Source organism: Malaclemys terrapin, chromosome 5, assembly GCF_027887155.1.
Source record: "Malaclemys terrapin pileata isolate rMalTer1 chromosome 5, rMalTer1.hap1, whole genome shotgun sequence".
Classification (NCBI taxonomy): domain Eukaryota; kingdom Metazoa; phylum Chordata; order Testudines; family Emydidae; genus Malaclemys; species Malaclemys terrapin.
This window is the reverse complement of record NC_071509.1, coordinates 90,240,170-90,266,749: the sequence shown is the minus strand read 5'-3', so window position 1 is coordinate 90,266,749 and position 26,580 is coordinate 90,240,170. Positions and strand designations below refer to the sequence as shown.

Sequence of the window (26,580 nt, the reverse complement as noted above, 5' to 3'; positions counted from 1 at the left end):
GCCCTTTCGTTATGCCTACCAGGCATCAGCAGTTCCCCTTCCTGCTGGGGGCCCTGCTATCCGGCTCCAGCTTGCCCCAGGTCCCTCCAGCCAGTGGGGATGCTGCAGTCAGGACCATCAGGGAAGTGTGGGACAAGAGCCATTGAAAGCCCAGAAAGGAGCTGGATCTCCCAGCAGGATGGAACAGCTAAAACCCAGTGGGCCAAATGGAAGGCCCTACCAGGCTGGATCTGGCCCATGGGCCATTAATTGAAGAATATTGTTACACAGCATTGGTGAAAATGATACTGGAATACTTTGTCCAATTCTATTGTTCACATTTTAAAAAGGCTGTTGAAAAATGAAGGAGGGTGCAGAGAACAGCCACACACAAAAATTCCAGCATCAGAGAAAATGCTCTACAGTGAAAGACTTCAGGAGCGTAATCAGGAATTTGTTTAATCAGAAATACGTTTGAGACATGAGTTGATTATAGGGTATACTTGAAATAACTTCACAGAAGAAGAAAAAAAAAAAAAGTAAACAAGTACTAAAAGGCTCTTTAATCTAGCAGAGAAAGGAACAACAAGAACCAGTGGTTGAAAGTTAGAATCAGACACTTCAAGTTAGGGAAAAGGCACCTTTTTTTTTTTTAAACCCAAACATTCAGGGTTATTAACCATTGGAACTCACTATCAAGAGAAGTGGTGAATTCTCCATCTTTTGGAGTCTTTTAAATCAAGAGTAGATGCCTTTCTGGAAGACATGCTTTAGTCAAACAAGACTCGATACAGAAGTAACTGGGTCAAGTTATTTGGTCTATATTATATAGCAGGTCAGACTAGATCTAATGGCCCATTCTTGCCTCAAAAATCTGTCAATCTAGGAGTAAAGACAGCAAGACTTGTTTATTCCCAGTACCTTACTTTAAAATAAATTATGAATTTGACCTACCGTAATTCAATGTTGAATAATAGAGAAGTGAAAGTGTACAGCAGTTCTACTTAACATTTTATTTTTTGTGTTGCCAAGATCATTTGGAACTCTCCTTCTGTCTAGCTCCTTAAAATTCCACTCTTGCTCTGGGATAGGAATATACACCTCTACCCCGATATAACGCAACCCGATAGAATACGAATTTGGATATAACGCGGTAAAGCAGTGCTCGGGGGGGGGGGGGGAAGACAGTCTTCTCTGGTGTTGACTAAATTAAATAATTTTGTTTCATCTGCAAATTTTGCCACATCACTTACCACTTTTTTTATCCGTACATCATTGGTACCAATATGTACCATGACTGGGCTCCTCCGTAACACTATCCAGAATTATTATCTGTATAAAGAATTATTCTTAGTACTTTATATTAAGTGTGTGTTTGGACCTCTAGAGATCCTCCCCCACCAGACTTCTGCTGCAAGAGAAGTGGAGCACTGCTGATTGTGCTGTGTTCTTTGCATAGGTACCAACATTTAGAAAAGTTTTACAAGAAAAGACAATTGTCTAAATAAGATGTGGGTCTGGGGACCATAGGTCCCCAGCCATTGTAAGGTGCTCTGTGTATTCTGGTGAGTTATAGGACTAAGGGCTTGTCTCCACTACCAGTGGGACTGACGCTGCAGTGATCGATCCACTGGGGGTTGATTTAGCGGGTCTAGTGAACACCTGCTAAATTGACCACCGATTGCTCTCCCGTTGACTCCAGTACCCCACCAGCAGGAGTGAAAGTAACTTAAAGGACTTACTGGTACGCTGGAGTCCTGAGCAGGGATGTGGCCTCAACTGGAAGAGGCGTGGCCTAAACCGGAAGAGGTGGGGCCTTTCAAGGTTTAAAGGTCCTGGGGCTCCGGCTGTGGCTGGGAGTGCCAGGGCCTTTAAATCACCCCGGAGCTACCAGCTGCAGAGGCGGCTGGGAGCCCCGGGGCTCAGGGGCAAATTAAAGGGTGTGGGGCTCTGGCTGCGGCGGAGCTCCGGGCCCTTTAAATCACCACGGGAGCCCAGCTGCCAGAGCTCCGATAGGGATTTAAAGGGCCCAGGGCTCCCCGCAGTGGCAGGAGCCCTGGGCCCTTTAAATCACCGCCGCGGAAGCCGGTCCAGTCTGGCACGGCATACTGGCTCTTGCCAGTACGCCGGACCGGCTTACTTTCACCTCTGCCCACCAGAATGAGAAGAGTAAGGGGAGTTGACAGGAGAAACTCTCCCATCGACCCAGCGTGGTGTGGACCTTGTGGTTAGTGGCCATGAGAGGGTAGAATTCAGGATCCTGACAAAAAGAAGAAAGGAGAGCAGCAGAATTCAGACCCTGGACTTCAGCAAAGACTGACTCCCTCAGGGAACTGATGGGCAGGATCCCTTGGGAGGCTAATATGAGGGGGAAAGAGTCCAGGAGAGCTGGCTGTATTTTAAAGAAGCCTTATTGAGGGCACAGGAACAAACAATCCTGATGTGCAGAAAGAATAGCAAATATGGCAGGTGACCAGCTTGGCTTAACAGAGAAATCTTTGGTGAGCTTAAATGCAAAAAGGAAGCTTACAAGAAGTGGAAACTTGGACAGATGACTAGGTAGGAGTATAAAAATATTGCTCAAGCATGACGGGGTGTAATCAGGAAGGCCAAAGCACAATTGAAGTTGCAGCTAGCAAGGGATGTGAAGGGTAACAAGAAGGGTTTCTACAGGTATGTTTGCAACAAGAAGAAGGTCAGGAAAAGTGTGGGACCCTTACTAAATGGGGGGAGGCAACGTAGTGACAGATGATGTGCATAAAGCTAAGGTATTCAATGTTTTTTTTTTTGCCTTGGTCTTCACAGACAAGGTCAGCTCCCACACTGCTGAATTGGGCAGCACAATATGGGAAGGAGCTGAGCAGCCCTCAATGATGAAAGAACAGATTAAGGACTATTTAGAAAAGCTGGACCTGCACAAGTCCATGGGTCCAGATCTAATGCATCCAAGGGTGCGGAGGGAGTTGGCTGATGTGATTGCAGAGCCATTGGCCATTATCTTTGAAAACTCGTGGCGATCAGGGGAGGTCCCAGACTATTGGAAAAAGGCAAATATAGTGCCCATCTTTACAAAAGGGAAGAAGGAGAATCTGGGGAGCTAGACCGGTCAACCTCACCTCAGCCCCTGGAAAAATCATGGATCAGGTCCTCAAGGAATCCATTTTGAAGCACTTGAGAAAGAAAAGGAAGGTGATCAAGAACAGTCAGCATGGATTCACCAAGGGCAAGTCATACCGGACCAACCTGATTGCCTTCTATGATGAGATAATTGGCTCTGTGAATATGGGGAAAGTGGTGGAGGTGATATATCCTGATTTTAGCAAAGCTTTTGATATGGTCACCCACGGTATTCTTGCCAGCAAGTTAAAAAAGTATGGATTGGATGAATGGACTATAAGGTGGATAGAAAGCTGACTAGATCATCAGGCTCAACGAGTAGTGATCAACAACTCAAAGTCTAGTTGGCAGCCAGTATCAAGCGGAGTGCACCAGGGGTCAGTCCTGAGGCTGGTTTGGTTCAATATCTTCATTGATGATCTGAATGATGGGATGGATTGCACCCTCAGCAAGTTCACAGATGACACTAAGATGGGGGTAGAGGTAGATACGGTGGAGGGTAGGGATAGTGTCCGGAGTGACCTAGGCAAATTGAAGGATTGGGCCAAAAGAAATCTCATGAGATTCAACAAGGACAAGGGCAGAGTCCAGCACTTAGGATGGAAGAATCCCATGCACTGTTACAGGCTGGGGACTGACTGGCTAAACAGCAGTTCTGCAGAAAAGGACCTGGGGATTACAGTGGTTGAGAAGCTGGATATGAGTCAACAGTGTGCCCTTGTTGCCAAAAAGCTAACGGCATGTTGGGCTGCATTAGCAGCAGGGGCGGCTCCAGTTTTTTGCCGCCCCAAGCACGGCAGTCAGGCGGCTTTTGGCGGCGCGCCTGTGGGAGGTCTGCTGGTCCCGCGGCTTCGGTGTACCTGCCACCGAATTGCCGCCGAAGCCGTGGGACCGGCGGACCTCCTGCAGGCATGCTGCCTGACTGCTGCCCTCGGAGCGAACAGCAGGCTGCCCCCCGCGGCTTGCTACCCCAGGCACGCGCTTGCTGTGGTGGTGCCTGGAGCCGCCGCTGATTATCAGGACCATTGCTGGCAGATTGAGGGAAGTGATTATTACCCTATATTCAACACTGGTGAGGTGACATCTGGAATACTGCATCCAGTCTGGGGCCCCCACTACAGAAAGGATGTGGACAAATTGTAGAGTTCAGCGGAGGAAAATGAAAATGATTAGGGGTCTGGGGCACATGACTTATGAGGAGAGGCTGAGGGAACTGGGATTATTTAGTCTGCAGAAGAGAAGAGTGAGAGGGGATTTGATAACAGCCTTCAACTACCTGAAGGGTGATTCCAAAGAGGATGGAGCTAGGCTGTTTTCAGTGGTGGCAGATGACAGAACAAGAAGTAATGGTCTCAAATTGCAGTGGGGGAGGTCTATGTTGGCTATTAGGAAAAACTATTTCACTAGGAGGATGGTGAACCACTGGAATGGGTGACCTAGGGAGGTGGTGGAATCTCCATCCTTGGAGGTTTTTAAGGCCCGGCTTGATGAAGCCCTGCCTGGGATGATTTAGTTGGGGTTGGTCCTGCTTTGAGCAGGAGGTTGGACTAGATGACCTCCTGAGGTCTCTTCCAACCCTAATCTTCTATAATTCTAACTCTGTCACCTTTTGGAACCACAGACTCATTTGTATATATGCTTGCCTGCCTCAGTGTTGTGATAACTCTCTCATTTATTTTTTATGGGCAGGTCTACATTACAAATTTAGAGTGTTGTGCTTCTGGTGAAGACACTCTAGGCTGATGAGAGAGAACTCTTGTTGGCTTAATAACTCCACTTCCATGAGAGGTGGAAGCTATGCTGGAGGGAGAAGCTCTCCTGCCAACATAATGCGGTCTACACAAGCGCTCAGGTTGGTATAACTTCATCGCTTGGGGTGTGGACTATTCACTCCCCGAGCAAAGTAGTTATACCAAAGTAATTTTTTAGTGTAGACCAGGGCTAAGTTAATAAATCCTCATATAGTTTACTATAGGATTGGCTACACGCATTGTCTTTGGTGTGAAGTCTATGGTGAAAATCGACCTGGGGTAAGTGAATAATCCTTTGGGACTGGGAGTATCCTGAATATTGGTAATTTTACACCAAAAATTACAACATCTATCACTAAGCCCAGCTTGCCTGGATAGCAAGATAAATTGGAATACCCAAGGGAACTGTCTGTGACTCTATAGTAAGATAGTTCTAGTGCTTCAGGAGTTCACATTTGTTACTGGGTTGGTGAAATCTAATTATAGAACATAGGGCAGAGACCCCAAACTGGCTGTGAGGTTGGCACTCATGGTTGTGAGCCACTCCAGACAGCATGATAAACGGGATTACATGGCCATGTTCTTTGCAGGTTTGCAAAGGCCCTGAGCCTGTGCTATTCATTCACATCAAAGCAAAGTGGCATTTGATCATGCAGGACAAGAGTCACTTGCTTTTCATCTTTGCTAGTCACCTTCTGCACCTTCCTGCAGAGATTACAAAGGTTTAAGCATTTTTCTGTGCATATGGACAGTCATTAAAGTTAATTGAAACAGGAGTGGAAGATCTCACCACACCAACTGAGGAAGATGGGGAGCTGGGAGAAGAATTGTGTCCTAAGACAGGGAGAGAATGGGGTGCACTCTCTTGCTCTCTATCTTAGTGCTCTAATCTCTGACAATGGATATGTTGCAGAAATTGATTCCTGTTTGTAACTGGGGTAGAATAGAGGCAGATGTTAAAAGACTGCAAAAATCACACAAAGGGTGAAACAATCCACACTCCCATCTTCATTCAATAGCAATAATATTTCAGGGATTAAAAAAAAATTCCATTAAGAATTAATTGTGCAATAAATCTTTTCTAAATACAAGTGACTTTAATTCTCAATTCACCTTTATATTCAGATATTAATATCCATATTACCTTCCATAGACTTTAATACAGAATCCTGCTCTAGACTTAAATAGTGTGTTGATTCCTTGATAACATTTTATGAATTATTACAGTTAACCTTTAGTTCACAGTCTCTATTAAGTTCTGGTTTCATTTACTTAGTTCAATATAATATTTTCAATAATGTTCTGATGTTAAAAAGAAATCTTCAGCCAGAATAAAATTTCAGAAAAGTCACAGTCCTGGCCAAGAGAAACTCCTAACTGTTGCTATGTGAAAGGTTCAAATACAACCCTAAATTTATGAGTAAGGTGACATTTTAATTTAAAAATTGTGCAAGGAGATTCAAGCAATATATTGATCTTTGTTTTGATTTTATTAACCTTTCTTAGAAAGGCAGTGTTCTTGTTTCCTCAAAGACAGAATTGCCATGACTTAATATTTACATGGCATCTGCCATTGGTATATAGTGAAGAAGAGCTTTTGTAAACTACCAGTACTCAGGGGGATATGCAGACTGCTGGTGAACTTCTTCATTCTGTCTGTTCCTTCCTCAATTTTACATACATAATTTTTATAGTATGTATATATAGGTACACACACACACACACACACACACACAGGAAAATGAGGCCCTATTACAAAGGATCAATATATATTTAAAAAAAAAAAAAAAATCACCACAAGCATGCAGGAACAAAATTAGAAGGCCAAGGCACACAACGAGATTAAACTAGCTATGGAAATAAGGGGTGACAAGAAAATGTTTCCCCAGTACATTACAAGAATACGACCAAGGACTGGGAAGGCCCATTACTCAATGAGGAGGGAAAGACAATAATGCAGCAATGACTTACAGTTTTCACCAAACAGGTTAGCAGTGATCAGACAACTAACATAACAAACATCAGTATTAATGGGGTGGGATCTGAGGCTAAAATAGGGAAAGGAGAAGTCCTAAGTAATTCTTAACTTGTTTACACTTTAAATGGTACAGCAGCACAATTATAGTTGCACCATTGTATGACAAGTAGTAACTAGCCTAAATTGCACTAAGGGAGGTTTAGGTTAGACATTAGGAAAACTCCTAACTGTCAGGGTGGTTAAGCACTGGAACAAATTACCTAGGAAGGTTGTGGAATTTCCATCATTGGAGGTTTTTAAGAACAGGTGGGGTAGTCAATAGGTGGAACATGGGCCAAATCCAGACAACCAGATGCTTTTGAATAGACCCTGAAATCTTTTTATTTACCCTTTATTAGCATTATTGTAATTTTTTTTGTTATTATTTTCTTTGGAGTCTAGACCTTAACTGTACCTTGACCAAGAAATTTGGACCTTGACAAAAAATAATTAATTAGTTACCTCTGGGTTAGATAAACACCTGTGAGGAATGGTCTATGTAATACTTAGCCCTGGCTCAGTGCAGGGGACTGGACTGGACTAGATGACCTATTGAGGTCCTTTCCAATCCTATGATTCTGGGGTATAGCAAAGTCTTTCCTTCAGCAGTCCTAGGCAGTCTTCCCAAGTGTCACTCCTTTAGTGGCTGGTAGGGGAACCTGGGCCCAACATCTACTCCAGGTTCCAGTCCAGAGACCCTCAACCAAGCAGTTCCGGGCTTTACTCTCCCAACCCTCACTGCTCCTTCCCTGGACTGCTTTCTACCAGTCCGAATTTGCCTCCTTTCTCTGGGAGTACCAGCTCGAAACCCTCCTCCATTTTCCCAGGGAGTGACTGCTGTACTTGTCTGTTGCCAGATTCCAGGCTTTATAGGCCTCACTTGTTCCTGCCCAGCTGAACCCGCTTGTAATCAATTCCCTGCCCCCTGGCTCTTCCTCCAGGTGCAGTCTGTGGAGCTAATAGGCTTACCTGGCCACCTTACCTCTTCCAGTCCTGTGTGGTGTGGACACCCCATTGCAGATTTGTGCACATATAACTGATGGCAGCATTTGGCCTTTCAGTTTCAGTTCATGTTGCTACACGGTGCATAAAAATAACTTGTGATCCAGATAAGCTTCTTCTGGTTTCCAGTAAACCACATTTCTTTGGTTCTGCTGTACATTTGCTTCGACCCCACCAGTCTCAGCTTGAGTGAGAATTTCCTGAGCGGGAACATCACATACATTGTAAGGGTTGTGAGACGGCTGACTTAAAGGTCTAACTTGCATAAATTACAACACATTTCTTAGGTCATGGGGTTTTTAAACTAATCGAGGAACAAGAAATTAATATTAAGAGAATTTCAATAAGAGGTGATAGGGAATTCAGCTTCCTGAGGAGAGGTACAGATCTAATTTCCATGGCCTTCCCCAAAATAGATCTGCTATACTGTCCTTTCCCAGACATCACATTACACTGAGGATCTGACAGGAAAGTTCATTGGAAAGCGATAGACATTTTCATTGTTGTGATTTGCAGCTCAGTAAGAGTAACAGCAGTAATACAGTAAATTATTCTGTAGGGTGTGTACGAATCCCTCAGTCTAGTCAGTTCATGTGCCAGTTACTCATGGCAATGATTCCAACATGGCCATGACTGTAATCTAAGGGGATGGGGTGATCAAGCACCACTAGATGATAAGTTTGAGATCCCGGGCTAGAGTCTCTGGTCTGCTAACGGTCACTAACATGAGCAGAGAAGGTCAGTGGAGAATTGTCCCTGCTCAGGGGAATCTCTTCCAGCATAAAGTTTGTGGACGTGGCTCTACCATCATCTGAATCTGTGTCCCCTATCCCCCTCCATCCTGCAAGACCTACATAAGGGGAAGGGTGCAGTGCGTTCCTAGGGCAGGATGTGGGCAAGAGGAGGAAGGGACAGACATGCTAGAGCAGAACTCTGCTAGCTCTGGTTTTTCTCTGGTGTAAGACCAGAGAAGCAAGCCCTTACAATTTATTTGGGAGTAGGGTAGCTTTTACCTATTTAGCATATTCCTGGGTTTTCTACCATTTCATTCTAATGTCCCTCCTTGTGTTTCTCTTTCAGGTGGCCAGGGCCTGGCAGATTTTGCTGCAGCATCTTCCAATTGAGGGTGCCAGTCCTTGGACAGAGTCATGTAACTGTCTTTATCAAACTTTCTCTCTCATTTTTATAGCAGAGGCAAAAAACAAAAACAAAAAACAAACCACAACCACCTTTCTCCTCTTTTGTAAATATATTAAAGTTCTCTGGTACATGGTATCCAGCCACTGAAGGACTGCCTCAGCATAAGGGAGTCTTTGGATGGCATCAAATCACTGGAGCAGCTGCTACTCCAAGAGTTGATCCCTGGCTCTGGAACGGCTCCATGGGACCATTGGCTATTGGTCTAAATTAGAGCAGCCTTCGGGCTGCTAGTATATCTTAGTGGTGCTCCAATTGATGTGTAAGCCTCAACCACTATCAGACCTGTTGCGGAATTGGGGAGAAAAATAGTGCCTTATGTTCAATGCCCATAGTGTTCCACCAATGTGAACACAAATCAGGGGCATACTGTATTAGAGCAACTGGAGAAGCAGCAGAGAGTTGCTTTAAACTGATGCAATCCCACCAATGGTAGCAATGTTTCTACAACACCAGGGTGATTATGCACTGATGATGCATTTTTGGAGGTGGTTTGGGTAAAAATAGGAATGCTTTGATGTGTGAATTTTTCTACATTACTTGCTCAACCTTTTCACACAGTCACAGGAATTAGCATACGATCAGACTTGAGGTCCATCTAGGCCAGCATTTTGTCTCTAACAGTAGCAAACACAAAATGCTTCAGAGGAAGATACAGGAAATATGGGACAGATGTAGGTGGTCTCCTCACAATCCCTTCTAATTTGAGATTGTCTTAAACCTTGAAGCATGAGGTTTCATATCCCTTCCAATACTCTGTGTTAGCATTAACTGTTATAAGTATGCATATTCTTGTCATTCATATAAAACATCCAATCCCTCTTTGAATCTTGCTAAGTTCTTTGCCTCAATGACATCCTGTGGCAATGAATTTTGTACATTTCTAACCATGCCTTTCTTCAAAGTAACTGGGAATTGTAGATGTGCTCCTCAAAAGCGATGTTTAGACTAGAGATTTGTATACCCACTTTCCAGCACCAATGTAGCTCATTTTACATACTGTTTACACTGTGGCGACCGCCATGTAGAAAAATGAGAACAAACATTTTCTAGTGCACACACACCTACTCAGGAGTATTTGTGTGTCAAGTTTCAAAGTGTTGCCATTACTGAGTTATCCAGTAGAGGCAAAGGCTATACAAAAGTGCAGTTTTCCGTGTCTTACCCAAACACATATATAAATATCAAAACTAGTTGAAAAGTTTTTTTTTTTTTTTTAACATTTGGATGATGATCAAACATCCAGAAATATGAATATTTCAGAAAGTTAGGAGAATCAAAATCAGGAGGGTTATGACTAAAACTGTTTTGCAACCTTAAGGGAATATTATCAGGTTAAAATATCATTTTAAAAATCCTTACCCGTGTCAACACAACCTAAGATTATTTATAATGAAATATTTTTAGAAATCGAATTTACTTTTCACCATCAATGTTGATGGTGTTTGTATTTCAGTCACCAAAGAACGGTGAAAACAAAGGACTCAACTTCTCTGTTTGGTTCTCCTATACTAGCACAATGCTACAATGTTTGGGTTGCAAACGTTTAGTCTGATGTGAACATTCTTCTGAAGTGCTGTAAATGTTTGTTTGCTTTTGGTTTCATTGAAATTTTTCAATTGATCTTAGGTTACAGAAATAAGCTGTAATTAAATTTGTATTGGGCAAGAGGAATCAATAGGTCAAATGCTAGCAAATTTTAAATTGTAATCAAATGGCTTCTCCCCAAGATGGTTAGGCCACTTTAAAATCTATTTTCAGTGCTAGTTAATCTAACAAAAATTCAGACTAACTTCTTTAAATATGGAGCAGGTCTCTCAAAACAAACCGGCATTTAACCTAGCTGGCCACAGGAGGTCACTATTGTTCCATAGTAAAAAAACTCTCATACTATTTGTTAATAGAAATGTAGGGCTAGAGTCTGCTCTTGTTTACACTGGTATAAATATTGAGTAGCTGAGAACAGGATCTTACCCCCAGTGTTTATTAAAAGCTTGTGAAATAAATGAAATCAAAGTGACTTTTAAAAACCTGTATCTCAGTCTTCAATATATTTATAATTTCCCCCCCGATTTTAATATTGTAGGTTTTTCTGAATCTTTCAAGTCATTTTGCTCCCTCATCTGCTCTTATATTCCTAAGAATGAGGTTTTGGGAAGTATGAGGGAGGGAAGACTAATTGGAACATGTAGTCACAGTGGGAAAAATAGGTCATTAGTTCAAAGAGAAGAAAAGATGACAGTTCCTGCCCTCCTCTAGAAAAATCCTTTGGCTACTACAACTGAAAGGGACTACTGTCCCTCTGTCCCATTCTCAACTTTGCTACACAAAAAAAAAAAAAAAAAAAAAAAAAAAAAAAAAAAAAAAGAAAACACTTCTATCCCTCCCCCACTATTGATATGACATGAGGCTGTTTCACCAGCATAAAGGCAAACCAGCTTTGAAAACATTTTCATTACTCATACTTTTTCTAGGTCTTCACATCAAGGCTATGTCTAAATCTTGCTGATTCTTTCTGAATAACATCTCTAAGATAATGCCTTTCCTATCTATCTGCACAGCTAACACTCTTATCCAAGCTCTCATCATCTCATATCTTGATTGCTGCAATGGACTTTTCTTTGGCCTTGGCAAATACAAACTTGCCCTGCTCCTATCCATTCAGAATGCTGCTGCGAAGTTTATCTTCTGAGCCCCCTCTCTTTGCACCCCTCAACTGGCTGCTTCTTTTCTATTGTATCTTCACTTTCTAGGTCCTTCATGAACTATCATCTCTCCTTCACCCATGATGCCTGCCTCCGTGACCCACTAGTTAAATTTTCAAACAAGCACCTTCATGCTTGGGAAGTAGTTCACATAAATGTCTGCAAAGCCACTTCATTGCTCTTCTTCAGATTCCTCCTTAAAACTCTGCTTTGCCATGATGTCAAGTTTTTTTTTTTTTTTTTTTTTTTTTTTTAAACACACATAGGCAACAGTTAGGGCACTGGTGTGCTGACATCATAGCCTATCATTGACTTAAACAGGTTTTGGATCACACCCTCAGATAGTTTACAAACTCTGCAGTTGCAGTTCTACAAAAACCAGTCGCAGAACACTTCAACCTCCCTGGTCACTCAATTACAGATCTCAAAGTCGCAATACTCCAACAAAAAAACTTCAAAAACAGACTCCAATGAGAAACTGCAGAATTGGAATTAATTTGCAAACTAGACACCATTAAGTTAGGCTTGAATAAAGATTGGGAGTGGATGGGTCATTACACAAAGCAAAAACTGTTTCCCCATGCTAATTTTTCCCCTACTGTTATTCACACCTTCTTGTCAACTGTTTGTAGTGATAATCAAAAGTTTTTTTTCTTCCTACTGATATCTCACCTAATAGCGCCCCTTAATTGATTAACTTTCATTACAGTTGGTATGGCGACACCCATTTCTTCATATTCTGTGTGTAAATATATCTTCCTACTGTATTTTCCATTGCATGCATGCGATGAAGTGGGTTTTGCTCAATAAATTTATTAGTCTCTAACGTGCCACAAGTACTCCTAGTTCTACAGCAGTGGATTTTATAAACTCAGCCAGACTCTTAGCATTTGTTTGGATTTAACAAAATCTCTCCTGTACTAGCCAGTGCTAGTGCTGTAATGAAAATACCTGACTGAAGAAACGCCCTCTTGCGGAAGGTCTTGCTTTATAGTATACAAAATTAGGTTCATATAATATATAAAAATAATTTAATTCTATTATAATGAGTCCCCTCATGATTTCTGTATTCTAGGATCTCCTGGGGCATGGAGAGATCTGTGGGTTCTGTCAGTTTTTCCCCAATTTTATCTCATCACGTACTTTTGATGCCCTGTATTGTGCCCTTTTGTTTGAAAACTCTGCAAGACTTTCTTTAATCACTATTCCATGACACACAAGATGCTTTGGGGATAGGTTAAACAAGACGCTTTGGAGAGGAGCCTGCTTTGTACAAGAGCATTCCTGAAGTGTAGCAAACTATTTACAGTACATACTTGAACTAAAGATCTAAAATGTAGTTAATATATATATCTGCAAGGATCAGATATTCACACACTGGCCTGGAGTTTTGTGCCTGTTCTTAACTTGATTATTATGAGGTCCAAATGTCTTAGTTCTTTGTATTCTAAAGATTCAGTGTCTGCATTTCTTTATATTAATGTATGCCAAGGATGTAACTTATCAGAGTATAGATGTTAACATATGCTCAAGAACTGAACTCTCAAACTTCATCTCATATAGTTACTAAGTTCCTTCATGAAATATTTGCAATCTGTCACTCACATGCTTACATGAAGTTACCTCCTTCACCAATTGCTTCCAGTTCTCAGTCTGTCTAAGGATACATCAGACAGAAGTGATTCACTGCAAATGACAAGATGCACCTCTCTCACCATTCAATATGCACAATCATCACCAGCTGCCCCCTTGATTTTACATACTTAAGCATGAATATGTTAAATGTATTTATCTTTGCTCTTCATGAAATGTTCAAAAAAGACCCAGGGAGGGATCTGGAATGCTGAATTTCCTTTTTCTTTCTGCAACTTCATTAATAAATTCAGCAAGCGAAATAATTTTTTTTGACAATCCATTTATTTGATAGCCTTGATTAGGCCATTTTGGAATGACTGGAGGCTCTGGATTTTGTTTGTTCATACTTCAGCACAGAAACAGTCACTTCATGCATAGAAATTATCAGTGACTCACAAAATGACAGGCTTACTGGTGCCTAGAAATCCACACTAACTCACACATTGACATGCTCCTGCCTAGAAATCTATACTAACATACACAATGGCACACTGCCTCAGCAGGGCATACTTTAGAAATCCTCAGACTTCCAGAAGGGTCCAGTCTCCCTTGAAGCTAATGGCAAAACTTCCGAATGTCTTCAAATGGAGCAGGATCCAGCCCATCATAAGAAACATATTCATTCCCCTTATTCTCTTTGTTGATCCCTTTCAAACCTTAGTTTACAGCCTTTAGAAGTTAAAGGGCCCCTGAGGTCATAAATGAACTCAGAGAAAATGAGATTTCATATCTTCATATTTGAAAGCCATAGTGTGCTGAATAGCTATCACCCTGGGTTTTTATATGGAAGTTTTATGTTAAATGTAAATGACAGTCAAGGGGACAAATGGCTCAGGGGACTGGTAATGGGATGTGAAGCCTCTCTTTTTTAGGTCACTGCTTTAGAAGCATTCCAAGATATTTATTTACATATAACATTGAAGAAAAGAGGGGAAAAAAGAAAAAAAAAAAAAAAAAAAAAGAACAGCCATATGAAGGTCTGAGTACCTGGACAATAACTAGACTTACAGTAGAAATCAACTAGCAACATAAATACTAACCACACACAAAGTAATTTCACCAGGTAGCACCTTTAAGAAATCAAGTGGAAATAAAACTTTACCTCAGCCAGGCAACAATAAAACTGGACAAAATTTCAGAAAAGCCTCCCCTGGACACCAAAAAAAAGAATCACAGCCAGGAACATATCCTAATCCTTCTCTCAAAAGACCTGTTCAACAAATGGCTTTTGCTACATACCCAGGTGGTCGAATTCAAGCTATTTTACACCAAAGGGAGCAAGTAGTGACCAAAAGTCATTACCATCTAACTGCTCCTCAGAGACTTGTGTGATATGTGCTGCAGTCTCATTACTTTTAGACAGGTATCTACATTACAAAAAGTCAGATCCAGAACCAGGTAAAAACAAAACAACCAAAACCACTATTACAATTGGGATCAACACTAATAATCTCTCCCAAGAAGCCAAAAATTGAATGCATGTGTAGAACAAGCTTCTCTGATTCTTAGAGGTGATCCCTCCAAGCACATGTTGAGACAAGTTAGAAGGGAAAAACCTGGTACTGCCCTGCCTATGTTATAGTAATTCTATGGTTATCGGACTTCTTCAGACGCCCAGTCTATCCTTCTGGCACATCACACTACCATTAAATTCAACACACCTGTAATGCAAAACATTCTATATTACTGTATGTACATGTTGAAAGAACTTCCTTCTTATCAAAAAAGAAAAACACAGTTGTTTGAGAAATGTATTGTTAATTGATTAGGATGACATTGAGGGTGAAATGGGATACGTGTCCAAAATATGGTTTTTGTGAAGTGTTTGCTTTTTGCTTGTTCCCATTATCTACTATTGTGTACAGTTTTGTATAATTGTTTATATAAATATTATAAATAATTCAACAAACCCTTGGACCCATGATTATTCTACATCAATAAATATTTTGTTCGGCTTCTTAAAAACAAAATTTAGAACATGTACAAAAATATATCTATGTGTAACACCACAAGACTTATTAGGATACATTACTTATTCGCACACCTCTATTTAAAAAAGCAATACTGATTCATTACTTTGCAATAAATCTAAATAAGGAGTTTAGTACATGTTGTCAGCATAGAGCATATAGTGACATTTCAATAACATTGAAAAGTGATTGGACTGTGTGTTTATAATGACAGTTCCAATGAAATTTAACAAAGAAAACAAAAATGAGAATGGATAAGAACTGCTCTGGGAATACCAACCAAACAGCAGTGGAATATAACCAAATAGTTTCTTGAAATGAACCAGAATTATTGAGGATTGATATCCATGACTTGGATTGCTGAAAAACTCACGAAGTGGTTCTTAGCTCTGTCATTCACAGTTCCATAAGCATATGATTTTACACGCAATTACTCACATTCAGACATATTATTTGTAATATAGGTATTACATAAAATGAAATATAAAACTCTGTGATAAATTGCTGTGCGATTTCATTATAATCTCAGGGTATAATTCTGTTTCTTATCTATAGCCAATATTGGAGTTTAACTGCAGAGTTCTATTTTAGTGTTCCCTGGAAGTTAGAAACACCAGTGAGGGAGGGGGGAAATTCTGAAAAGTTTTTATGTGTTTGAAGATAATTGGAAAAATCTCCAAGGCAATGCCTCCTACTATCAAGTAGATCCAACATCCATTGAAGCTAATGAAAAGAATCCCATTGACATTGGGAGAGATAAGACAGAATATTAATTTTCCATCTATTTTCTTAAATAATTGCAGTAGCATATTCAGTACTTTAGCTGTTTCATATATTCCTGAACACAAAACTGCATGCCACAGTACCTTTTTCACATTGCTCTTTAACTAGATGGTAATTTCCCCCTTTAATTATGGCTTTACCTTGCACAATAGCTTTCCATTTTAGAAGACTTATGCAAATGCATACTGAACAGTTTTCCTGTTTAATTTTAGGGCAAATTAGATGAGAGTGATACTGAAGATATTAAAATTAGAGTCTCGTTTGGCTAAAACTGATCCACCTTATCACAATTGCATTATATATACACATGTTAACCAATCAAGTTGCGCGAGTATTTATTGTATCAGAAAAGTATAAATCACATATTAAATAAACTTCACACTCAAACTGATTGCCTTGCCTCTGTTAAAGGAAATATATATTTCATATATGAAAGTATATCTCATATATATATTTCAAATGTGTAACCACTTTAATACAAAACTTTGTAATAGTGCTTTTCATCAGTAGATCTCAAAGCACTTCACAGTCTTTAATGTATTTATTCCCACAACATCTCTATGAAGTACGGAAGTATTATTATTCCCATTTTACAGATGGGGAACAGAGACACAGAGAGTTTAAATGACTTGCTCAGGGTCACACAGGAAGTCTGTGGCAGAACTGGGAAATTAGCCTTGATCTCCTAAATCAGGGGTGGGGAAACTATGGCCTGCGGGCCGGATCTGTCCCGTCAGGGCTTTGGATCCGGCCCACAGGATTGCCAGCCCTGCGCCGCTCCCAGAAGTGGCCGGCACCACGTCCCTGCGGCCCCTGGGGAGGGGGCGGGGCAGAAGGCTCCGCAGGCTGCCCTCACCTGCAGACACTGCCCCCCGCAGCTCCCATTGGCCCAATTTGGCCGGGAACAGAGAACTGCAGCCAATGGGAGCTTTGGAGGAGGTACCCCTGCCTTGAGCCTCCTGCTGCACCCCACACCCCTCCTGCACCCCAACCCCCTACCCTGAGCCCCCTCCTGCACCCCACACCCCAGAGCCCCCCCACACTCCACACCCTCTCCTGCACCCCAACCCCCTGCCCTTAGCCCCCTCCTGCACCCTGCACCCCAACCCCTTGCCCTGAGCCCCTTCCTGCACACCACACCCCCTCCCACGCCCCGCACTCCCTCCCGCACCCCAACCCTCTGCCCCAGCCCTACATCCATGGCCCTGCATGCAATTTCCACCCCGATGTGGGCGTTGGGCCAAAAAGTTTGCCCACCCTGGCCTAAATTCTTGGCTAGCACCCTAACCACTGGACCATCCTTAAAAATAGTTTATATGGAAGTCATAGAAGCCTCTTGTATGACATACGTACTGCTTATATTGCATTCACGTATGTGTATTTTTTCCACATGCACAAATAGGTAGATATAAAAGTTCTTCCACTATTACACTGCATGTTTTGAAGTCAAGGGGCAAAACATTGAATCATGTTGTTAACATCTTAAGCCCTGATCCTACAATGACTTACACATGTGCTTAACATGCAAGGTGAGTAGTCCCATTGAAGTCCCATGAACAGTGTGTAAAGTTAAGCATGTACGTGCGTCACAGCAGGATCAAGGACTTATTTTGCAGATTGCATTGCTATCATGCTTTGGTAAACTCCTCAGGCAAAGATGGGGGCCTTGAGAGAGACAGATGAACCAGAAGAATATACGTTGCTAGATTAGAACATAACAGAGCCATCACCGGAAAGCCCTGATATGCAAGACCACTACGATACTCATTTCCACATTTTAAGTCTTCAGAAGCATGAGCTGTTCTTTAAGCCCTGGCTGAATCAAATATCCAATATGAGAATCAGTAATAAATCTCAGATAACAGCTACACTCTTTGGCTAATATTACATGGAATGGATGGTTTCTCTGTTCTTCATGGACATAATGGAAGAAATGGGAAATTCTGCAATTTAAGATTCACAAAAAAGATTAATAGATTAAGGTCACAAGGGACCATTAAACATGTGCTTACGTACTTTGCTGAATCCTAATCCCTTAGCAACAATTTTTTTTTCTGGTGTACTTCACAAACACATGATCCGATGAAATGACCAGTTAGAGATTTCTTACTGAGTTGCAGTGCATGGTATGAATAATAATTCTAAGCATCAGTTATAAAGCAAAAGAAAAATATACAATCTTTCCCTCACCTAATGTAACAGGGTACATTTCAGAATATGCTATCTGAACATGATACTTTACTATACACCAGTAAATGTTTGCCTGAGGTTCCTTTCTTTATTCCCTTTTTCTTTATATAGTTAAATCAGCAGGGACAAGTGTCTTTGGACAAAATGATTTTACATCAAGCAAATATTGACATAGCTTTTAAGGTTACTTGCTGCAAGGTTATGATTTAAAAGGAAATTACATTTGATGTATGCACTTTCAAAAGTCAGTTAGAAACATATACACTGCACCCATTTTATAATACAATGCCCTGGGAGCCAGACATATTGAATGCTGTACAGAGGCATTGCAATAATGAAGGTAATTATTGGAATAGGTAGGAAGGTAACAGGAGCTTAATTAGATGGAAACAGCCAGGGTATTTTAGAGAAAAAGGCAAGTGCCATGTATTTAATTAAAAATGAATTACAACAATTAGATCCATAGTTATTTGGACGTGACAGCTAACAAGCTTTATTATATTTTCAAAATGACTTGAGAACTTACAGTGAGATGCACTGATAATGTCCCATTATCCAATCTTGACACCATCAACCTATGTTTCTTGCAACCTATCTTCTCTAAGGAGCAGCTTCTTTCTCTGACAGACTTCCTAAATTTGACAAAATGGAAAGCCACTTTGAGATACTTTATTGCTAGTGTATCTTAGCAAATCTGTGAAAGGCTTGCAGGAGGCATAAAAACAACTAGGCGTACCTCTCAACCTGCTAAGACTCAAATGTTTATCAAAGACACAAAAGGAGAGACTAAAATTATTCTTGCAGAGAACTCCCTCTCTTAGTGTAAATAACTATTTCTGTAACTTCATCTTCATGATTTTAATTTCTGATGTTAATTTACAACACCAAGAGTGAAGAGACTTCAGATTTGTGTAGACTGTAGGTAACTTTGGGATGAGCAACAGCCTCTGAACTAGCAGATAGAGAAGCCAGGGGACACACATACACTGCAAACAAATAAGCAAATAAAATAACCCATGGCAGAGTCATAGAGCCCAAGTCTACAGACTCAGGCTTGTGAGGTTTGTGCTACTGTGCAAAACATAGTCGTGTAGATGCTCCCACTCAGGTTATGAAACCTGGTGAGGAGGGGGGGTATCAGAGCCTGAGCTCCAGCCTGAGTGGGAGGGAATGTCTACATTGCTACTTTTAGTGCCATAGCACAAACCTGAGACTATGGACCAGAGACTCTGAGACTTGCTGCTGTGGGGGGGTTTATTTTGGTTTTGCAGTGTAGACATAACCAGGGAGGCATATTAGGCAGTAAGGAGGATAGCTAATGAACTGAGTTATAGAGTCAAGAAGGCAGGATGTGAAGAAAAGGCTTGATCAGCAGGCTTTTTGCTGCCTCACTGCACCAATACCCAGCATATCACTCTGACTCCCCAGTGCTCCTGCTCAGTCCAATTATCCAGCCCCAGAAACCTGAATTAAAAAGAAAGAAAGATTGCTTGAGTCTCTGTTGTTCTGCACCTTACACAACTCAACAATTTATATCAGTGAAGATTGGGTATAAACCACCAACATTCTGCTTTGGTAGCTATTTCCACCCATTTTTCCACATGGCTACAAAAGTTGCAGGACAACATAGTATTTGAGCAGAGAAGAAAGGAACCACCAAGTATACCACGGATTTACAATTAATCTAACAATATGACAAAAAATACTGCACACAATATTATATGTATCCCTTAGCTTATCCAAGGTGACCCTCATTTCTGGTCTCGGTCCCTTGGTCCCCAGGCAGAATGGTTTAGGGCTGTAGCAGAGTCAGTGCTGCTAGGCTGACATGAGGGCATTACTCAACAGAAACCCACCTAGTCAGTTAAAGAGCAGTATTGATAGCTCTAGTGGGAGTCTTGTCCTAGAAATACTACCAGCTTTCCTCCCTCACCTTCAGTTTTGTAGTTATTAAATTTATATGTTCTACACTAAACATCTTCTAATGAATATTAGAACATGTGCACAAACAAACATATATGAAGGATAGGGGGTTGCCTGTCAGATTTTATGACTATTATATGTTCCATCTGGTTGTTTGTTATTGTGTGGTTCAATATATGATTTTAAGAAGTTAATTCAAGCAGGGGTGAGTTGCACATAAGCAGGAAAGAGGACAATAGCTTCTGACAGCCCCCATTTAGCGATACTTAAAAGACAATGCAGGTGTCATTTGTTTTGAAGTTTTACCTCCCACCATTCTGAGCTAACCAGTCTATCTTGGTGGCAGCAGGTTTTCCCAGCTTGTAACAAATAGGAAAAAATAGAACGAAGAACTTCGGGTGGATAAATGGAGAGTCCCTGAAGGTCAGGGAAGAAGGAGGCAGAGACTGTTAGGGAATAGATTGAAACTCAGGCCCCAGAGGTAAAAGGAGCTGTGATAAGATTGGCCTACCTCAGTGGTGCCGGAACAATGTTTATAGTGGGGGTGCTGAAGGTGGAAACCATATATTTGTGTTGTTATTATTACTTCAAACCAGGGGGTATGGCAGCACCCCCAGCTCCAGCACCTATACCTAAGCCTATAGATAAGATGGATATGCAGACAGGCTTTTCATTGTGTTAAAGTCCTTTTTCTCTTTGCTATGTTTCTGATGTTAAGATTAAACAAAAATTTGTATTGGGTCATAGTTTGGGTCACAGCTTCCGAAGGGAAGATTGGAGGCACTGAGCCCAGTTGGGCCTACTGATGAATCATGGTTTATGCACAGGGTAGTGTACCTTAAAGACTGAGTCAGAGTGGAAGAATCACAGGATTTCAGCCCAGGACAGATGAAGGCAAGAGGCCTAAAACGTTAAGGGATATTCTCTGAGAGATTAGAAGAGAGGGTCAAAGGTGTAACATACAGCCATTAATGTTAATAAGAAAGATTTTTTTCAATTATTTTGCAAGCACTGTACCAGTACCATACATTTTAAATCAGCAGAAAAATGTTCTGCTTAATTAGTACCCACACTAATGAAGATGGAGAGAGATTTCTGGCTTCTCTCCAGGACGCAGGTACCCAAAGTGTAATCCAACAGATCAAATGTAGTCCATGGTCCTTCTTTTTCTGCAGAGACCAAATATGAATGTTTATTATTGCTGGTAAACTCAGACAGCAAGCAATTTCTAGTTTTCAGTCAAGGATGATACAAGCAAATATATTACAATTATGTTTATATTGTTATGGGCTGGGTGAAATCTTATTAGGGGTTGAGTTAAAATCCCATTGAGAGTGATAGGTGTGAACTCACCCTTCAATTAACATAACTGTAAGCATAAGCCCCCACGTAAGAAAAGGAATAGATGAACCCACCCAGGAGCTTTTGCTCAGAGGAGTCCTTGTGGCACCTTAGAGACTGAATGAAACCTGATTATCACCAGTTTCTCCTCCTAACTGGAGCAACCTATTAGATCCCAATTTTTTGGCTAACCACTTGGGCCAAAAGGGGCAAGAACATGCCAACTGTCTTAGCTTAAGAGGGTCAGTCGTCATTTGGTGACCACACATTTACCATTTTCTATTGTGTTCTTCCAATCCCTGCCCAATGTATTTCAATGGAATTTAAAAGCGGTGCTCCTACACTGCGTCCTGGAAGTTCCCACACCAGCTATATATTTAACATTTGCTAGTATGTGTCATCAAAAAATCCACTTTGACTGTTGTTTTGACCTATGCTTTCAGAGCCTTTCCGTTTCTGCTTGCATCTCTTTTTCTCCCCACCTTGACTCCTTCAGTCTACCCCACCACACACACACACACCAAAAAATGATAGAACTAAAAATAAAATGTACATCAGAATGTTCTGATGAATCACATTACATCACATCTCTCATGCTATATTTGTACCTACTCTGGTTAGATTGTACACTCTTTCCAGTAGAGATCTTACCTATCTTTAAATTGCCAAAGAGTTGCGCGCTCTCTCTCTAATATATATATTAAATCAAGTTCTTACTTCTGATTTTAACATGCACATATGCACAATAGGAGCCCAAACAGCTACTGGCTTTGCTCATATTTAAAGCTTATCTCATCACTAAAAAGCAAACATTACACAAACCCTGCAATCTAGTTTTATTTCCCGAGACAATACTGACCAGAGACGATTGCTCAGATGCGGTTATTGGGCTCACAATGTGTCTATCTACATGTATTATTTTTGTATCCTATACATGATTTATTATTTATCCAGGACTTCGCAGACATACAGGAAACAGAGTCTCGGCTTAGGAGTTGGGCAAGATCAAGGGTCACGGTGGCCGTCAGCACCGGCCAACTTTGAGCACGCCTGGCTTTGTGCTGCCCCGCACGAGAAGGGACATTTTTAGACAGCGCTTTGCCCCCGGCCGCGTGTCCGCTCAAAGTTCAGCTTCCAAGGTGCCCGTGCGCCCTGCAGAGCGATACTGCTCTCGGGCGGCCACACTAGCTCTGGAGACCCAGGCACCGGGGGAAGGATCTGGGATCCAGCCGCTGCCGCCCGGAACCTCCGAGGCTGCACAGCGAGCGGCTGTGTGTGAAGCCGAGAGCGGCTAAGGAGGGACCGGTTCCGGCTTCCGCACACTCACTCACCGCAGAGGAGAAGCCGGGCGGCTGCCGGAGGAGCTGGGCCAGGTGAGAGGCAGTGCGACGCTGGGGGTGGAAGGAGGTTTGTAGGCACCGGTTGCCAGCTGTGCCTGGTTCTGGATCAGCAGGGGTGGAAAAGAATGGTGGGCTCTTCAGCGTTCTATTTCTGTCCCAACGTGCGCTGGGGGGGGGGGGGGGGTGGGGAGAGAGACCCTCAGGCTGCTCCCCCCGTAGGCGGTGGGAGAGACCCTCGAGCTCCACCGTAGGCGGTGGCAACCCCTCGGGAGTGAGCCCCTGGTGTAGTGCCGGGGCTTATCAGCAGCCGCCTCCATTCTCATTGGTTTGTCCAGTGCTCAGGTTGACTATGTCTGGGACCTTGTGCGCCCCTGGCCCCGCGGGGGGGATGAAGCTAGAGGCGGACGATATTCTGTAATATTTGCTTTTAGTACTTTAAACCACGGCCCGACTCCAAGAGATCGTCACTGTTTGAGAACTTTGCTTTTGGGAATGCCTCGCAGGCTGGATCCAAGAATCCCGCTGTGATCTGTGTTAGGGCCATTGGCATGAGGTCCTGCTTGATCTCTTCTTCTGGAAACAAGGTTACCTGAAGGGTGATTTAGGCCCCTCTCTTACTTAGAGTCCATTAAAACATAAAATCTGCCCTGGTTCTCAGTTATTTCCAAAAACATTAAAAGTTATTTATTTTAGCACCTGCAATGTATTCTGGACATTAAACAACATACCCAGGTTTACAGTTTAAAGACTTACAATACTAGATATTTTGTATGAGTGGTGAAAGGTTTCCAGTACTTCTAGAAAACATGGCTATTTCTAAATCCTGCTAGTAGCAGCTACAGCTTTAGGAACTCTGTTGAAGTTTAACCAGCAAGAGTTTCCAGGATGATTGACGGCAGCTTTCAAAGATGTTGCTAATATTCTGGCATAGATGAAATGTCAAGCCTAAAATAATCAGGAACAAAAATATGCTGCATTTTTGTTAGATGGAATATTAGTAACATAAATCAAGCCATAAAACTACTTGAATGTCTGCCTCAAATAGTTACCTGCTATTTTGATTAAATAACAGTACAGAAAAGGTGGGAGCGGTAGAGAATTTTCTTTATTGATAATTAATTGCTGTGTACTGTGGTGAAATTGGCAGCCAGTGCCAGTACAAGAGGTGTGCCATTCATTTTAAAGGGGAGGCAGCAGGTAATTTGGCTGGTGTTTACAGGGCTCTTGGGAGTCTTGCCTGAGTAAAACTTAAAGGATTCGGCCTATAAAGAGCAAGACATCCAAGAAATAAAATTGGTAGGACATTACATGTTTTGTGACTAGAGAGTATAGCTAGTGTGGTAGTTAAATAATAAATGCACAGTCATTGTATTGAATAATATAAATACCAAATGATGTTAATACAGTGGAAACATTTAAAATAAAAATGTCATATCGAGTCTGTTCAAAGTGATTAATAGACACCTTGATCAAATACTCCTTATAATAAAGGTTCTGGTGTGCTTTTCAGTTGCCTTCTCTGTATGGGGCATCCTACTGATGTGCATGTATAAATTGTCATGCATATGAATCTGGGTAATAAAGACAGCCTACTCCAAATGTTAACATTTGAACTCATTAACTATGAAAACATTGATTTCTCTTGTGGGGGAAGCACGCTTTTATCTCTCAGTAACTCAGATGTGCAATTTGTTACAGCTACCCATTATAGCCATAACAATATCATGGGTTAACATTACTGTAAAGTCACTCAGGCCAATATGAAATTAACAGTGAGGGGAAATAGCAATTAGAGAATGGCACCAGGAGCTAGGTTTCCTGCATTCTGCTTCCCGATGTTACATATTTCCTGTATATTTTTGGCAATACATTTAACCTCGCTGAGTCTCATCTTATCCTTCTGTAAAATGAGGGTAATACCTACCTCATAGGAATGTTGAGGATTAATTAATGGTTGTAAAGTATTTTGAGATCCTCATTTGAAAAGAACGATGTGTGTGCAAAGTGTTATTATTTATTGCATAGTGTTTGAATGGGTTGTTTGATATGGGATCTTTATTAAAAGAAATTTTAATTTTTAGTGCAGCTTTCTTTAAATTCACATCTTAAGCATTTGTCGCCATCTGTGCAGTTGTTTTTGAAATGTGAAGTGTTTCATTAAAATTGCCATTTCAATGCCTCAGAATGTGAAATCAACAATGACAAGGTTATGTATAAATAGTAAACATTAAAGTTCTTATTGTTAAATCAGTATTAAAGTAGCATGTAAATTAGTTTACAATCTGATATTGCGCTCTCAGCATCATAAATGTAACACTCCAGAATAATGACAGTTGCCAGCAGGAAGCTCAGCAATGCAATTTTGAATACAAAATATGACACTCTAATACAATTTAAACCTCGTGTGAAATGCTAAGAGGTGAACAAACTGACTTATGTGGGTTATCAAAAAGCAAATTGTAATATCTGGACTAGACAATATATTGCTTTCTCTATTAGAGGGGAAGATAGGTATTTTTTCCCCCTTAGGAAACAACATTTTCCTTTAGAAGTTACTAAATTCTTTAGCCCTCTACACAGAAATTTGTGATAACACTCTCCTAGAGCCTTTTCTTCAACAGAATAACTGTTTTGTCAAATAAGCTCTTTTGGTTTGTTTTTTCCTTTTTTTGAGTGAAATTTGAGATACGGATTCACACCTTGAGATATCAGAAGCCATTGGTGATGGGTTTATTTCTGTTTCAGGGCTGTGATCCTGCAGTTCATAGTACACAGGTGTAGCAGTGTAGCCACGCTAAACCCTAATGATAGAAGTAGAGAAAGGGAACAGGAAAGTATGTTTACGGGTTCACATAACACAAGAATTAGGGGTCATCCTATGAAGTTAATAGGCAGCAGGTTTAAAACAAAAGGAAGTACTTCTTCACTCAATGCACAGTCAACCTGTGGAACTCATTGCCAGGGGATGTTGTGAAGACCAAAAGTATAACTGGGTTCAGAAAAGAATAACATAATTTCACGGAGAATAAGTCCACCAATGGCTATTAGCCAAGATGGTCAGGGATGCAACCCTATGCTCTGGATGTCCCCAGTGCCTGGTCTGCACTAGAAAATTAGGTCAGTTTAACTATGTCAGTTGGGTCTGAAAATCCACACCCTGAGTGGCATTCTTAAGCTGACCTAAATTTGTGTGTAGACAGCGCTAGGTTGATGGAAGACTTCTTCTGTCAACCTTGCTACTACCCCGGAGGGAGACGGATTACCTACGCCCATGGGAGAACCCTTTCTGTCCATGTAGAAGATAGTATCTTCGCTGAAGCGCAGCAGCAACACAGCTTCACTGGTGTATTTTAAGATTAGGCTATGTCTATGGTACCAGTTTCTGCGCTAAAACTTTTGTCGTTCGGGGTGTGTGGAAAAACTCCCCCTGAGCGACGAAAGTTTTAGCGCTGAAAAGCGGCAGTATAGGCAGTGTGGCTCCTGGCGATATAGCTACTACCGCTTGTTCGGGGTGTTTTTTGTTTTTTTTAATCGCCGTGAGAGCTCTCCCACGTCACAGCGCTGACATGGCCGCAGTGTAACGTGGGCAGTGTAGACATACCCTTAAACAAGCTCTTGACTGCCAGAAGC

The 26,580-nt window shown here is 41.5% G+C and overlaps 1 protein-coding gene and 1 long non-coding RNA gene across 4 annotated transcripts in view; one reads left to right on the top strand and one right to left on the bottom strand.

The window, feature by feature from the left end:
* Window positions 1-7,978: 7,978 nt before the first annotated feature.
* Window positions 7,979-23,098, bottom strand: LOC128838695 (uncharacterized). 3 transcript variants are annotated; one of them, XR_008445240.1, is made up of 5 exons: window positions 22,942-23,098; window positions 21,341-21,438; window positions 21,107-21,172; window positions 18,873-19,810; window positions 7,979-8,066 (listed from the first exon to the last, which is right to left on the bottom strand). It is a non-coding gene; the product is annotated as an uncharacterized LOC128838695 (long non-coding RNA). The 3 variants fall into 3 exon arrangements; XR_008445239.1 differs by lacking the exon at window positions 7,979-8,066 and having other exon boundaries at window positions 18,780-19,810; XR_008445241.1 differs by lacking the exons at window positions 7,979-8,066; window positions 21,107-21,172 and having other exon boundaries at window positions 18,780-19,810.
* The window catches only part of ZNF330 (zinc finger protein 330), a 25,798-nt gene continuing 21,911 nt past the window's right edge, over window positions 22,694-26,580 (top strand). Inside the window, exon 1 of the mRNA XM_054031091.1 lies at window positions 22,694-22,983. The gene's annotated coding sequence lies outside the window, so the exon portion shown is untranslated. The remainder of the gene's footprint in view (window positions 22,984-26,580) is intronic.